Source organism: Tursiops truncatus, chromosome 1, assembly GCF_011762595.2.
Source record: "Tursiops truncatus isolate mTurTru1 chromosome 1, mTurTru1.mat.Y, whole genome shotgun sequence".
Lineage (NCBI taxonomy): Eukaryota > Metazoa > Chordata > Mammalia > Artiodactyla > Delphinidae > Tursiops > Tursiops truncatus.
The window spans coordinates 123,003,551-123,017,071 of NC_047034.1; the positions used below are offsets into that span (position 1 = coordinate 123,003,551).

General features: G+C 39.2%; 1 non-coding gene across 1 annotated transcript; it reads right to left on the bottom strand.

The window, feature by feature from the left end:
- Positions 1-3,086: 3,086 nt before the first annotated feature.
- TRNAW-CCA (transfer RNA tryptophan (anticodon CCA)) lies at positions 3,087-3,159 on the bottom strand. The gene has a single exon. It is a non-coding gene; the product is annotated as a tRNA-Trp (tRNA).
- Between the last annotated feature and the right edge of the window lie 10,362 nt (positions 3,160-13,521).

Genomic DNA, 13,521 nt, shown 5'->3' on the forward strand with positions numbered 1-13,521 from the left:
TTAAGGCTGTTGTAAAGATTAATGTATCTCTGTTGGGGAGGGGACTGGGATACAGGGAGGGCTTTCAAGAAGCCAAGAGTAAGTTTAATGTACTTTTGCCTAAAGGTGAGGCTTGACTGACCTAAATGTCACAGAAATTGTGATTCATGACAGCACTCCAAAAAAATCTAATATTTTTTTATGAATCGAGCAATTATGGAAGATATCTTTTGAAAGAAATGATGAGTTCGCTTTCAACAAGAGTAGAAAATAATCAAATATTCTTCATATCAAACAACCAGATGGATACTGTGATGCGTCTAGCTATTCAAGGTCGCATAAGAAACTGGGAATTAAAAGTAGTTTTCTGGCAGACTTCCAGGATCAAAATGCCATTTGGTATTTAACAGAGTTAAGCTGATGATTATCGCAAAACTACATAAGAAATAAAATTTATCAGGCCCTTCAAAATGTTACTTTCCATTCTAACCAGAAGCAAAATGCGCTTCTTGGCATTTGTAGTTTCTTTTTGAATAGGGCAAAAGATGTGCATTGGTTTTACTGTTACAAGTGAATTAAAATTTTTTATTTGAAGAATAAAATTGTTGGGTTGAAGAAATTGTTAAATAGGATTTGGAGAATGTAGAAGATATAATTAAAATATCAGGGAAGGTACCAACAAATGAACTTTCTCTGTTGCTTTTATTCCTAGCACCAAATGCACTTTTGACTAGAACATTTGGAGAATTTCACCTTGGCAGCAGTTTTCAAAGGAATTTTTCCTCACTTATTTGAAAAAGTTGTATAATAAAATCTTATCCATTCACAGAAAAGTCCTGACTCTTCAGGGAAGAGTTCTTAGTCATGTAAAAGCATTTCACGTTCCTTCATGAACACTGACATATGAGCTCAGAGAACTGGGTTCTAATTAAAATAATGGTTTCTCTCTATGATCTTGTCACCTAACTGGGTAAGCCAGATGTTGGCGAAAGTCCTGGTGAGGTAACCTCATCAGGAAATCACGATATCACAGGGAAAGATGTACACTTAACAGAGCAATCAAGACACTACACTACGATTCCCAGCACATTCCCAGACCCTACACCACAATTCCCAGATGTTACTGTCCTGATATCTTTCTCCACACCACCGTCCCACAGCTGAAACAAGAGGCAGTGGCTGAGGGAGAACGCATCATCAGCCTGTTCTAGATTTAAACCACAGCGCTGCCACTTATTCAGCTGCATGACTTTAGAAAGGTCTGCACTGCTCTGAGCCTCAGCCTCCTCTATACTGTGGGGAAACCAGTATCTACCTCGCAAGGATTATTCTAAAATTAAGTTTGGTGACAAGTATAAGGTGCCTGGCACATAAAAGAGTACCTACGTTCAAACTACGTGAAGAAGACGATGATGCGAGAAGCTGTGGATTTGGAGCTAATAAACTAGATCCAATTAGAGCTGTTTTGTTTTTAGTTTAATTCAAGGTTGTAGCCATCAAGCATAAAAACAAACAAACAAACAGTGGACCTTGTTTGTGCTTTCCAGGAGCCAATCTCCTAACCACAGAAAGCACATAGATGAAATATTATTTAATATATACTTTAAGATCTGCTGTGGGTATGGTATTATCTGAATGTTCTTGCTTCAATGCAGGTTGTAATTAGTGGTGGAGGAAGACAGAAGGCAGGGTTACGTTTATCCTTGGAGGGCCTGGTGTAATTTCTATGAGTACATGCACATGATAGACGTACTTTCTCTTGTAGCAGTTTTTCTCTGTGTACTTCTCATTTGAGATGAATGACACTCGGTGCCAGCCTCGTTAAATAGATGTCAGCAGATAACAGCCACCATTTGCTAAGCTCCCACTCTGTGCCAGGCACTATGAATACACTATCTTGTTTAAACCTCAGAACAAACCTGTGAGGTAGGGTTATTATCAGCATTTTACAGATGAGGAAACACAGGCTTAGAGCAGTTCACTGATATGCCTCAACACTACAGCTAATAAGTGACAGAAATGAGATTGAAATGCAGATCTGTCTGCTTCCAGTCTTTTTTCTCCTGAAACTCCGTGTTCTACTATCTCACCTCTATGTACTTCACACTAGAGGCCATAGAGTAAGTGCTCCAAAATATTTATTCGTGATTGATTATAAAGAAATAAGTCGCTAGCCTAAAGGAAGCCCTTTCAAAATTGACTCAGGCCTATTTTGGATTTCCTTTTCCCAGTTAGCTGGGATTTCATAGCGAAAATTTTGTTGATTTGCTGCATTCCCACTTTTAAACGCAGCTTCAAATTTCTTTGTCTAAGACTCACAGAACATGGCCCTTTTACCTGATTCTCCATACTATATAAAGCATTTGCTAAGCTTGTTAGGACCTTCTGGGATCTCCCTTAATGATCTGACATTGGCGTAATTTTGCAATCTTCTCTTCCTTAGGCTATGAGTAGGTTGCAAGAAAGACCACGCTATTTTTATGATTTTTGTTGTTAGAGGAAAAGAATGTTATGCAAGTCTGCAAGCTCTAAAAGCCAAATGTCCCTGGTGGCACAGTGGTTAAGAGTCCGCCTGCCAATGCAGGCGACACGGGTTTGAGCCCTGGTCCAGGAAGATCCTACATGCCATGGAGCAACTAAGCCCGTGCACCCCAACTACTGAGCCTGCTCTCTAGAGCCCACGAGAGTCACAACTACTGAAACCCGTGCACCTAGAGCCCATGTTCTGCAACAAGAGAAGCCACTGCAATGAGAAGCCCGCGCACCACAACGAAGAGTAGCCACCGCTTGCCACAACTAGAGAAAGCCTGCACACAGCAACGAAGACCCATTGCAGCCAAAAAATAAATAAGTAAATAAATTTATTTTTTTAAAAAGAAACCAAGCCAAATGGATCAAGAACACAGTTCCAGCCCTAAAGGGCATCTGATCTAAAACTACAAATGGATGTAACATGGCACTGATTTGCTTTCCTCAAGCAGTTGCAGACATCATTCGACGTCGCCATATTTTAAAACTGGAGGGGCTTTTTTCTTTCTTTTTTTTTCCAATGTATTTTATTTTATATTTTATTTTATGGCTGTACTGCTTGGCATGCAGTATCTTAGTTCCCCGGCCAGGGATCGAACCTGGGACCCCTGCACTGGAAGCATGGAGTCCTAACCACTGGACTGCCAGGGAAGATTCACTTTTATCAGTTAGAATAAGCGAGAGAGAAAAAAGAATCTCTACAAAGGGTAGCAAGGAGGGAGGGAGGGAACAGTGCTTGAAGTGTTAAGCCTTTAAAATTTATTGAAATATTTCTGGCTGTTTTATCAATATTTAACTGTCAGTCTGAGGCCGACATCTCCAGTCATGGCTGAGTGTGTTTATATCAAATGGGAATACAGGAAATGCATACCAAAATCAAATAGAAATAATTTTGGATTATTGTTCCTTTATTCTTTCATTAAGCAATCATTGATCGAGTGCCTGTGTGATGAATGATAGTCCCTGCCTGCTAGAAATTCATGGTCTAGGGTCAGAAGTAGACAAAGATGGAGTGGGGTAAGTGGGATATGATAGTGGCATTGCCTGTTGTACGTGAATTCTAGAGTGTCACCTAATCCTACCTGGTAGGAAGTGTGTCAGGGAAGCCCCTCCCAGAGAAGATAAAGGGGAATTTTGCAAGATGAGAAGTCACTGTGGCAAAGAAGCAGGTTCCAGAGAGAATAGCTTGCAGATGTGTTTGAAGAAAGTAAGAGGGCTTTAAGTTTGAACTTTGTCTTAAGAAGAATGATTGAAAGATTATTACTCGGAACATGATAAAACCATTTTCTCTTGTAGCAACATGGAGATTAGGTCAGGGAAGGCTATGTGTGAGAAAGAGAGCCGGCAGTTAAAGTAAGAAAAAAATATTTGTCAGGGAGGATGGATATTTAAGTGATGCAATTGGTAAAATGGCATAAATGGCTGGGAAATGATTAGATGGACCTGACAGCTAAGTAGATGATAGTGCCATTTACCAAGATACCATGTATAAGAGAGAGTTTGCAAGGGATGGCACTCAAGATGGATTGTAGCATGAATTAATAGGCCAGTATTTGTGTTACAGTGTTATGTCTACTTCTTTCATCCTTAAGTATATTGTAGAGGTTAGAAGCATGATTTGGGGGATCATTTCAGATCTCAAATCTACCACTTACTGGCTTTCTGATCCTAAGAAGACCACTTACACTCTATAAGCGTCAGTGTTCTCATTGGTAAAATGATGATAAGAATACTTATGTCACAGGGATGTCACAAGAAACGGTTAAAAGAGAAAATCCACACAGAGTGCCTTCAAGTGAGTGTTGAAGAATAATAATGCCAGTTATTATTACTACTCTTGCTATTTATTGTCCATGAATGTTCACTGAATGCAGGGTCTAAATTTTTTTCCTTTGACTTTGTGCCCCCCAAGTGCCTTCTCTAGTGGTCTGTATGTAATTGTCCATCAGGAAATAATTGCTGAATTGAACTGAATTGAAATGGTGGAACATGGAAGCACCAAATGAAGTTTCTGAAAGAGATGGAGAAGGATTCATGCATGTTTAATGCACAACAAATTCAGGTAAATGTCACACAGTAAAGGTCAAGAGTGACATTTGGGGATGAAGGACAGGAAAAGAGCAATGGTATTAATGAAGTGAAATGGAAGATGGCTCCTAACAGTAAAGAAAGCAAACTGACCCAAGGGAAGGGGCCTCAGAAGGAGTCCTCCCAGACTAACTCAAGAGGAGTTAGTGACTTGATGTTTTTCTTTCTCAGCTCAAGGATCTACCAAGACGTCACATCAGAAGTCATCTAACATATTACTTCTAGAAGAAAACTACAGGGCATAAACCTTATAAAAAGAATCATATGCCAGCCTAGAATAGAAACCTATTCTGAACACTGATATATTGTTCAGTTGGCATCATGACTCTTGTTTTATTTTTCTTTTAGTAATTTAATCTTTTCTGAATGTGAGCCATTTTAAACTTTATATATAAATAAAAAAAATAAAATAATTGCTTTTGCATCTTCAAACTAAACTTGTCCAGCAGAGAAATAAAATAATTATATTTATTATTAACAGAACATAAATAAAGTATAAACCAACAAGGTGGAGCACAACCTTAAGTGGAAATTCTCTTGGTGCACTGGATTTAGATTTGGGGGGTTAATGTGCATGTTGCAGAGGGGCGATTTAGCATAGATCTAGCTATAATAGGTCAGCAGCATGTAAATCTAAGACAAGGTGGCCTGAAAAAGGGGGAAAACTTCTTTAACACCAGATGAATTCAGCAGCTTTCAAACACTTTATCTTCTAACAAACCTCCCAAACTCTTGCAGTGCATGACCACCCACTCTAACCCAGGGCAGCTGCAAACTGTATGCACACTGTTCATAGCACAAGGGTGCCAGGCAGAAGAGAGGGAAGGGATCCCTAAGAAAGAAAGATCTTTTCCTCCTTTGCACAAATGCATGGGTAAATAACAGCCTGGCTAGATCCCATGCTCCCCATTGTCTTTCCATTAAAAAAAAAAAAAAAATCCCCAAATACACAAATCAAGGCCTCATTTCTCACTATAGAATGGCACACTCTATGATGAATTTAAAAGCCTCTCAGATGAGTTTAAAAGCCTGGTCGGATGACTGGAAAATGAGGATCAATGTAGGTACATTTGGTGTTCCTGAGCCTCCCTGCCCCTCTCTGTGGTTCTCTCTAGCATATATTATTTATCCTTTACAGCGTGGATTTTCAGAGGCTTTAGATCTGCCTGAGACTGTAAAAGTCTATCTCTTTGGTGCCTTTCATGCCCGTCAGATGTCTCCCGCAATATGACCATCCCTGCTGCTTTTTCTGCTCGGTTGGTGGGCTTGTTGGGACTGTTCTCTGTCTCCCAGAAACTCAGCTTGGAGAAAGGCCAGGGTACTGCTTGCCAGCGTACATGGTACAGCTCTGCTGATTTTCAAAGCGTCAACACCCACAGCTTTGCATGCTTTGATTACCACCAGAACGAAAGAGAGATGGAGACAGTGTTGTTGCTTCATTGCTTTCCAACCAGGATTAAATCCCATGAAACTGTCTGTTCCTACCCTTATTCTGAGTTCCTCAGAGAGTTCTAAATAGAATTTTATATCCAAACATAATGGAAGAAAGAAAATATTTCTTTGCTCTTGTTTACATAATCGTCTATAGTTCGTGTTTGAATATGAGTTTTGGCGTATTATGAAACCCAGCAAAGAAATCACCCAACTAGGAAATAGTAGCTGATGTGAATCAGGCAGCTCATATGTAAAGCAGATTTTTAAAATATGCTTTATTTTCTCTAATGCACCATAGAGAAGATACCAAGGATTTGGGAATTTTAAAACAGAGAGAAATTATTTAGAGGCTTCATTGAAAAATAAGTATCAAGTTTCAACAAACAAAATCTCATATAGAGACCTAGAACTGAACAGAAAGGAAGCCAACTTGTTGCTTCCACAGCGTAAGAAATATCAAGAGGTATGGATTTAGAAATGTAAGACTCACCTTCCCCCTCATCTACCCCACCACCAAAGGGGGGGAAAAAGGATGCTGCTCAACAATGACAAAATATATATTTGGGTTAAAAGAATTATAATAATTATGATACACTACACACAGAATGATCAGCCAAAGGGCTTGGAGATCAAAGCCAACCACAACCTCAAGCTTTAACAATTAAACATCTATACCAAGTCATGTGTGACAAACCAGGAAGAAATATATTTACTAAATTCTCCACTTTTAGATTGCAGTGCTCTGTAGAATTCTAACGGAAATGAAGAAAGATCTAAAGGTTATTAGAGTTTATATAAATGTCCTTTCCCCATTTCAGGTGGTCTCACCATTAGCATTTTAGAGGGACTCTTAACACCATGTTGCAAGCCTTCTCTTCATGCCCACAGGGAAAATAGTAAGCTACTTTTCCAAGACTTTCAGATTCCTCATTATCTGTCCCAAACTATCTTCCTAGTTTCATCTTTAGGACCCTCATTCTCACACCCTTATGCCCCAGCTTTCCCCCTTGTTAACGTATTCTTCCTCTTCCACTTCAGTAGCAAGAAGTATTTAAGAAATTGGATTCTGGGGTTAGACAAACCAGGATCCAAGGGTCAGCTCTGCCATATGCTCAGAGTATGACCGTGGAAGTCATTTCAGTCATTAATGAATTCATAAATTCAGCAATATTTATTGAGCCTCTAGTGTGTGCCAGGCTTTGTGCTCCACACTGGGGATAGAGTAAAAAAATAGTGCACAATCCCTGTCCTCACAAGGTCTTTATTCTAGTTGGGAGAGACAGAAAATGTCTGATACATGTCATGATGAAAAACAAAGCTGGGTCAGGATGGGTGTGGAGAAGAGAGAGGCTTGTGTTGTCCACAGGCTGGTCAAGGAAGGCTTTTCTGATAAGATGACCTTTGAACAGAAACCTGAATGAAGGAGGAAGTGAGCTTGCGGATATCTGGAAGACAGTGTTCAGGCAGAGGGATGAGCAAGGTGCATTCCTACTGTATTTGAGGAGCAGCAAAGACGGGGAAAGATGGCTGTTGGGCGGTGGATCCAGGAGACAGTGGTAGGAAATGATGTCACAGAGGAGTGAGGGCAAAATAACGTAGGATCTTGAAAGCCGTGATAAGAACCTTGTGTTTTAATGCATATGAGGTGGGAAGTTGTTGGAAAGTTTGTTCAGAGCACTGACATTATCTGATTCGTGTTTTTAAAAGATCGCAAAATGACTGGGTATAAAGCAATGGCAGAAGCAGACAGACCAGTTAAAAGACTTCTGCAAGAGTTTGAGAGAGAGAGATGAGAAGGGCTTTGATTGGAATAGTGGTGGAGGAGGTGATGCTCTATGGTAGGATGACTCCAGTATCCTCTTCGGGAATTACTTGTCACTGTCATCATATCCCCGATCAAATGAAGTTGCTGTGACGATTATATGAGGTTCATTAGTGTAAAGTGCTTAGGGCAGTTCTTGGCACATAGGAAATGGTTAACAAAAAGACAGTGTTATTTTTACTATCAGGCTCAGCAGAAATGTCACCTCTTTGAAGGCTCGCTCACTACTTACTTCCACCCACCCTCATTGCCAGTACAATCCTCTTGGTTTGCCCTGCATATTGTACACACCATTGCAAGAGTATTTATCATAGCATGTACCCTTGTATTTATGCTTTTGCTTTCTCAGCTAGAATGTGAGCTTGAGGAAGAGGGTGACTATGCCTTATTCTTGGGCCCTCAGAGTCTAACACACCAAAGTTTCTAAATACAAGATTGTTGAATGAGTGAGTTTAAATCCTACCTGCTCCGTGAGGTTTTCTTAACTTACCCTCACCTGTACCTCCACTTATTATTTGGACCAGTCATATCACTAAACGTGTATCACTTAACCTATATTATTTTGTACACAAAATTATTAAATATTTTGCATTTATACCTTGATTCCAACTAAATCATAAAGTCTTATCGAACAGGAATTGTATCTTTTATTCTTTGTATGTCTCAGCGTACTATGTACATTCATGGATCAATTATTATTGTATTGTTAAAGGAAAAGCTTAGTAAGTAAAGACACAGAATTGACTTAAGAATGATTTGACAGAAAGGGTATTACATATTTTTGATGTACTGAGTGAGTGATGTTGTTATAATATAACAATTATTGGTTCAGAGAAACCAGAGTTTACCCCAGAAGCACAAGCCAGAGAAATTTTAGAATGCTTTCAGAGTCACAGGGAAAATAGAGGGACATTTCAGCCTCAAGACTTTTCATAAAAGCTTAGCTTTTTCCTGGTTGTTAAAGGCACCAATAGAAAGAGTCTGACTCTAGAATCAGATAGACTTGGGCTCTGGTGTTTTCAGAAGGAAAATGACGTTGAAACAGTTAGACAAAATAATGAAAGGTACACAGAATTCAATGGAATGCCATTGTAATATCTAGAAGAGTTGTATAAGAATATAACAAGAACAGTAAGAATACAACAAATAAGAGGGGATCTTCCTCAAGTTCCTATCTACAGGAACTTAGAAACTTGATGGAGTTTCTGTAGGTAGTAAGACATATAAGTACCTTAGCTGGCAAATTCTGTGCAAAATTCTATCAAGGGATGTAGCAGCTTGAGGGGGTCGGGCACCAAATCTCTGTGACTGGACAGAAGAATCAGGTATGTAGAGCTTGAACTTGAAGGACACAGGTGGTGAGACCTTCCCAGTTGGAGGGTGTACTAGTTTTTTAATCACTGCAAACTTAACAACTTAAAACAACACAAATTTATTACCTCACCGTTCCTGGGCAGGGAATCTGTGTATGGTAGCTGGATCCTCTGCTCAGGGTCTCCTCAGACTGAAATCACGATATCATCCAGGGCTGTGATCTCATCTGAGGCTTGAGCACACTGAGGCTTGGCCTCTTCCAAGGACAGCAGGAGGGTACCCTCACTGCTTCTTGTCTCTTTTGAGGCTCACCTGGAAAGGTCAGGCCCACTCAGGAAATTTTTTCCCATTTGATTAACTCAAATTCATTACATCTGGAAATTAATTACATCTGGGAAATTCCTTTTGCCATATAACATAACAATCACAGAAGTGATTGCCCATCATATTCACATGTTCTACCCATACTCAAGGAGAGAGGATTATATAGGTCGTGTACACCAGGGGGCTGAAATCTTGGAGCCCATCTCAGAAGGCTGTCTACCTACCACAGAGAACAGTGACTGAGGTAAATGGGACTCAGTGTGTCCCAACGACATTGCTGATAAGGGTCCAGTCATGTCCAGTTAGTAATTCTGTTTTTTTAAGAAACCTCAGCAAACTAGAAGGCAACCCCAAGAATTACTTAGGAAAGTAACATCAAAATTATTGGGGATGATAGAATTGTGTCCTTATCTTTTAATAATGGCATAATTTAGTATTATGTATAAAAAACCCAAAATATAAAAATCAGTGGTAAAATATCTGAATTTAAGAATCTGTGCTTATTTTGAATTTTAAGTATTTATACTATTTACAAAAATTGGGCCTATTAGAGGAACAAGTAAACCTTGCAATTTCAAATTAAAATGAGTAATTGAGTCATTGCTTTAGACCTGAAATTTCAGGTTGAAATCTTACTTGGAACATTTAAGAGAATTTAAAGTTCACCAGATCTATAAATTTAATTTATTAGATTTATAAGAATTACTTAAGTTCTTGGGAAGTTTGTTAAGTCATGTGATTAATGTACTTAAAAAAAAAAGGAAATAAAGATATATTACCTTAATAAATGTGGCTAAATATTCAAGAAATTTAATTAGGTTGTGAAATCTTCCTTCAAAATAATTATAAAATTTGTTAGATTTATGAATGGATTCATAAAATTTATAAACATACAAGCTTAAGAAAGACAAGGGTTTCAAATGTATTGAATACTAATTTTGCACCAAAATAACCTTGAATAGTTCTTTTCTAGGCATAAAAATTGCCCTCAAGAACATAAAAATACTCATGTGTAACAAGTTTCAACCCTGCTATTTTGTATGACCTTTGTCAAGTCACCTAACTTCTCTTAGCTTCACTTTCTCATTTGCAATATGGGGTCAGAATATTAACTTGCAGGGCGGTCCTAAAATGTGAAAGAGATATTTTGCACAAAGTGCTTGACACATTTAGGATCTCAATAATGAGAACTTAAAGAAAAGAAGAAAAAAATCCAGTTCTTTTCCTAAACATAAGGGCAGAGGCTTTGTTTATCGTCCATCCAGGCCACCTTCACTTTGAAGTTCAATCCTCCAAAACCCTCTTAGATAACAATTAGTTTGTTTCGTTTCCAGGCACAAATGATGCTTAAAAGATTAATTTTAATGCCAGAGGCAGTATAGTTGCTTGTGTCAAACCACAGGGGAGGCTGACCACACCCATTAGATGCTCCCCAGAAAGCGGCTGCAGGAAAGCAGCAGCAAACCAGTGTCCCATTTCAGTCCTTAACACTCGAGGCACAGAGGACACAGGGTAAGCATCAGGCTCCAAGGACTTTATGCAGCCAGCGTTTCTGTGCCAATATCTGGGGCCAAATTACTGGAATGGGATCTAAAACACTAGGGGAAGGGAGAAGTTAGTATTCCCTCTAGGCTAATAGTCGCCTGGTGAAATGTCACTGTATTTGTGTCAGAAGGAGCAGAGGAATGCATTCCTGTCTGGGCTGAGTGCACAAAGAAAACCCAGCGGAGAGCAGACCCAATCATTCCATAAGACTTAAGAGTGTATTGTGGTTAATATGGATCTATCCACTTTTCCGGAGTGCTTATATTTGGAAAATGGAAATGTGGTTTCCAAGAAAAAAAGTGTAAAATGAATTATTCTGAGCACTTATACAAATCTTTAAATGTGTCTAACTTTTTGAAAAACTGCAATGAAGTTTGATGGTAATTCTGGAGGGGAGCAAACTCAAATATAGAAAAGTATGTGTGAAAGACAGAGAGAGACAGAGACAGAGATGGAAAGGAGGAATGGAGAAATAGAGAGTCTCAGAGAAAGAAAACAGAGGGACAGATTCCCAGAGAAGCTGTGAGATAAGACCCAGACACAGAGAAAACAAACAAGAAGACACGATATTGAAACACAGAGAGGCCTAACACTGAAAACTGAAGGGACAATAAGGCAAGACTCGGAAGAAAAGATATTTTGTCAACAAAAAATTAATCAGTCGTAGATCGAAAAAATGGAAAATTTTGTTCAAGCCAAGTTGAAGATTATAACCCAGGAACAGACTCCCAGAAAACTCCGAGAACTGTTCCACCCATTAGATGTCAAAGCAGGGTCATACAATGTTTTGAAACAGAGGACTATACGTTAATTGACATATTATTGACAGTTGACACAATCCAGGTCTTCACGTACAACACGAGTAGTGAGTGCGTCATGGGTCCTTGTGGCCCCTTACAAGATTACACAGGAAGGTTATCTCCTCAGGAGTTATCTTGTGATGCTAGGAGAATACTGCTCTTTATGGTTGAGCAGGTATTGCTGCCTATGGGGAGGTTTGGTCGATGCATGATGGAGATACACGATGCACAGTAGGGGGGAGAGAGGAGGCCAAAGGGCAGAGAAAATTTTTTTATGTTCAAATTTTCTTTGACGTGCCTTAGAATACGAATTTTTATTTCATCAATATATAATTTTCAAGGATCCAAGGAAGCAGCCAGAGGACCAGGGGAGAAAAAAGAGAGAGGAAGATACCACAGGGCAACATTCAATTAGGTCAATATTTATTGTATGCCCACGGGGAACATGGCAACCTCCTGGAACTAAAGTGGAAATGAATTGAATTCTCCCCTGTTCTGGAGGGTGGGCAAGTTCAAGTCTGCGGAGCCACCTGGGGCTGAGGAGAGAGTACGTGCAGATCCATACTGTGCTCTGCTTCCAGCTGGCTGGCCTGCAATTCTCTGCCTCCAGGGCGGTCCTGCAACCTGCTCTTCCGTCAACTCCATGTGCTTTGTGTCCCCCTAGAGGGGTGGGATAAGGAGGGTGGGAGGGAGACGCAAGAGGGAGGGGATATGGGGATATACGTATGCATATAGCTGATTCACTTTGTTATACAGCAGAAACGAACACAACACTGTAAAGCAATTATACTCCAATAAAGATGTTTAAAAAATAAATAAATAAATAACCCCCCCAAAAAAAAAATCTATAGAGAGACAAAGATGAAAGCGTTATATACTTTTTTGTTGTTGTTGTTCTTGTAATATCAGGTCTAAAACAAGTGTTACTTAGTAGTGACACCATATTTCTCAAACATAAAAATTTGCAATCTAGATATTTAAAAATAAAAAAATCTTTAAAAATTTTTAAAAGACTGAATCAGAGACCACTTTCATTAGGCTCCCCTCTAAACACACAAAATGTTCTGACATATAATGTGCAGTATTTTTAAAACAAATCTCTCTTTATTTCAAAAAATTCAGCCAAGAAATATTTCGTAGGAATGTCAGAGTACACAGACACATATCTGATCAAAATGTCTCTGAAAGACCTGCAGAAAGGGAAATGTAGTTTGTTATATGACTCATGGTGTCCGTAAGACAAAAATAAACCAGAGGTTTAGAAGAAATACAACTATTCCTAGCAGGGGGATCTATAAAATAGACTGGCAAGGGAAGGATGCAATCATCAAAACTCATTATACCTCACCAGGGAATCCACACACGTTCAACCACCTCATCTGATAAATCCAAAAGAAAGAATATGCATGGCAAAATAATTTATGGGAACACTAGCTTACCTTTGTTCTTCTTATACTTTCCTACCTTACAGCCAGACCTCTGTGATTGTTGCAGAGTGGAAAACAGAAGATGCTTAAAATAAATAGTTCTTTGTGTCATGTAAAAGTGAGAAGTATTAAAGTTGAAGAAACTATGCTACTGGAGGATAAGGGTAGAGAGAGTAACTTTGAGGAACTCAGGAAGAGGGAGCTATGTCTCCCAGACCAAAAAATGGGTCAAAGTCAGGACCCATGCGTTGCTCCAATA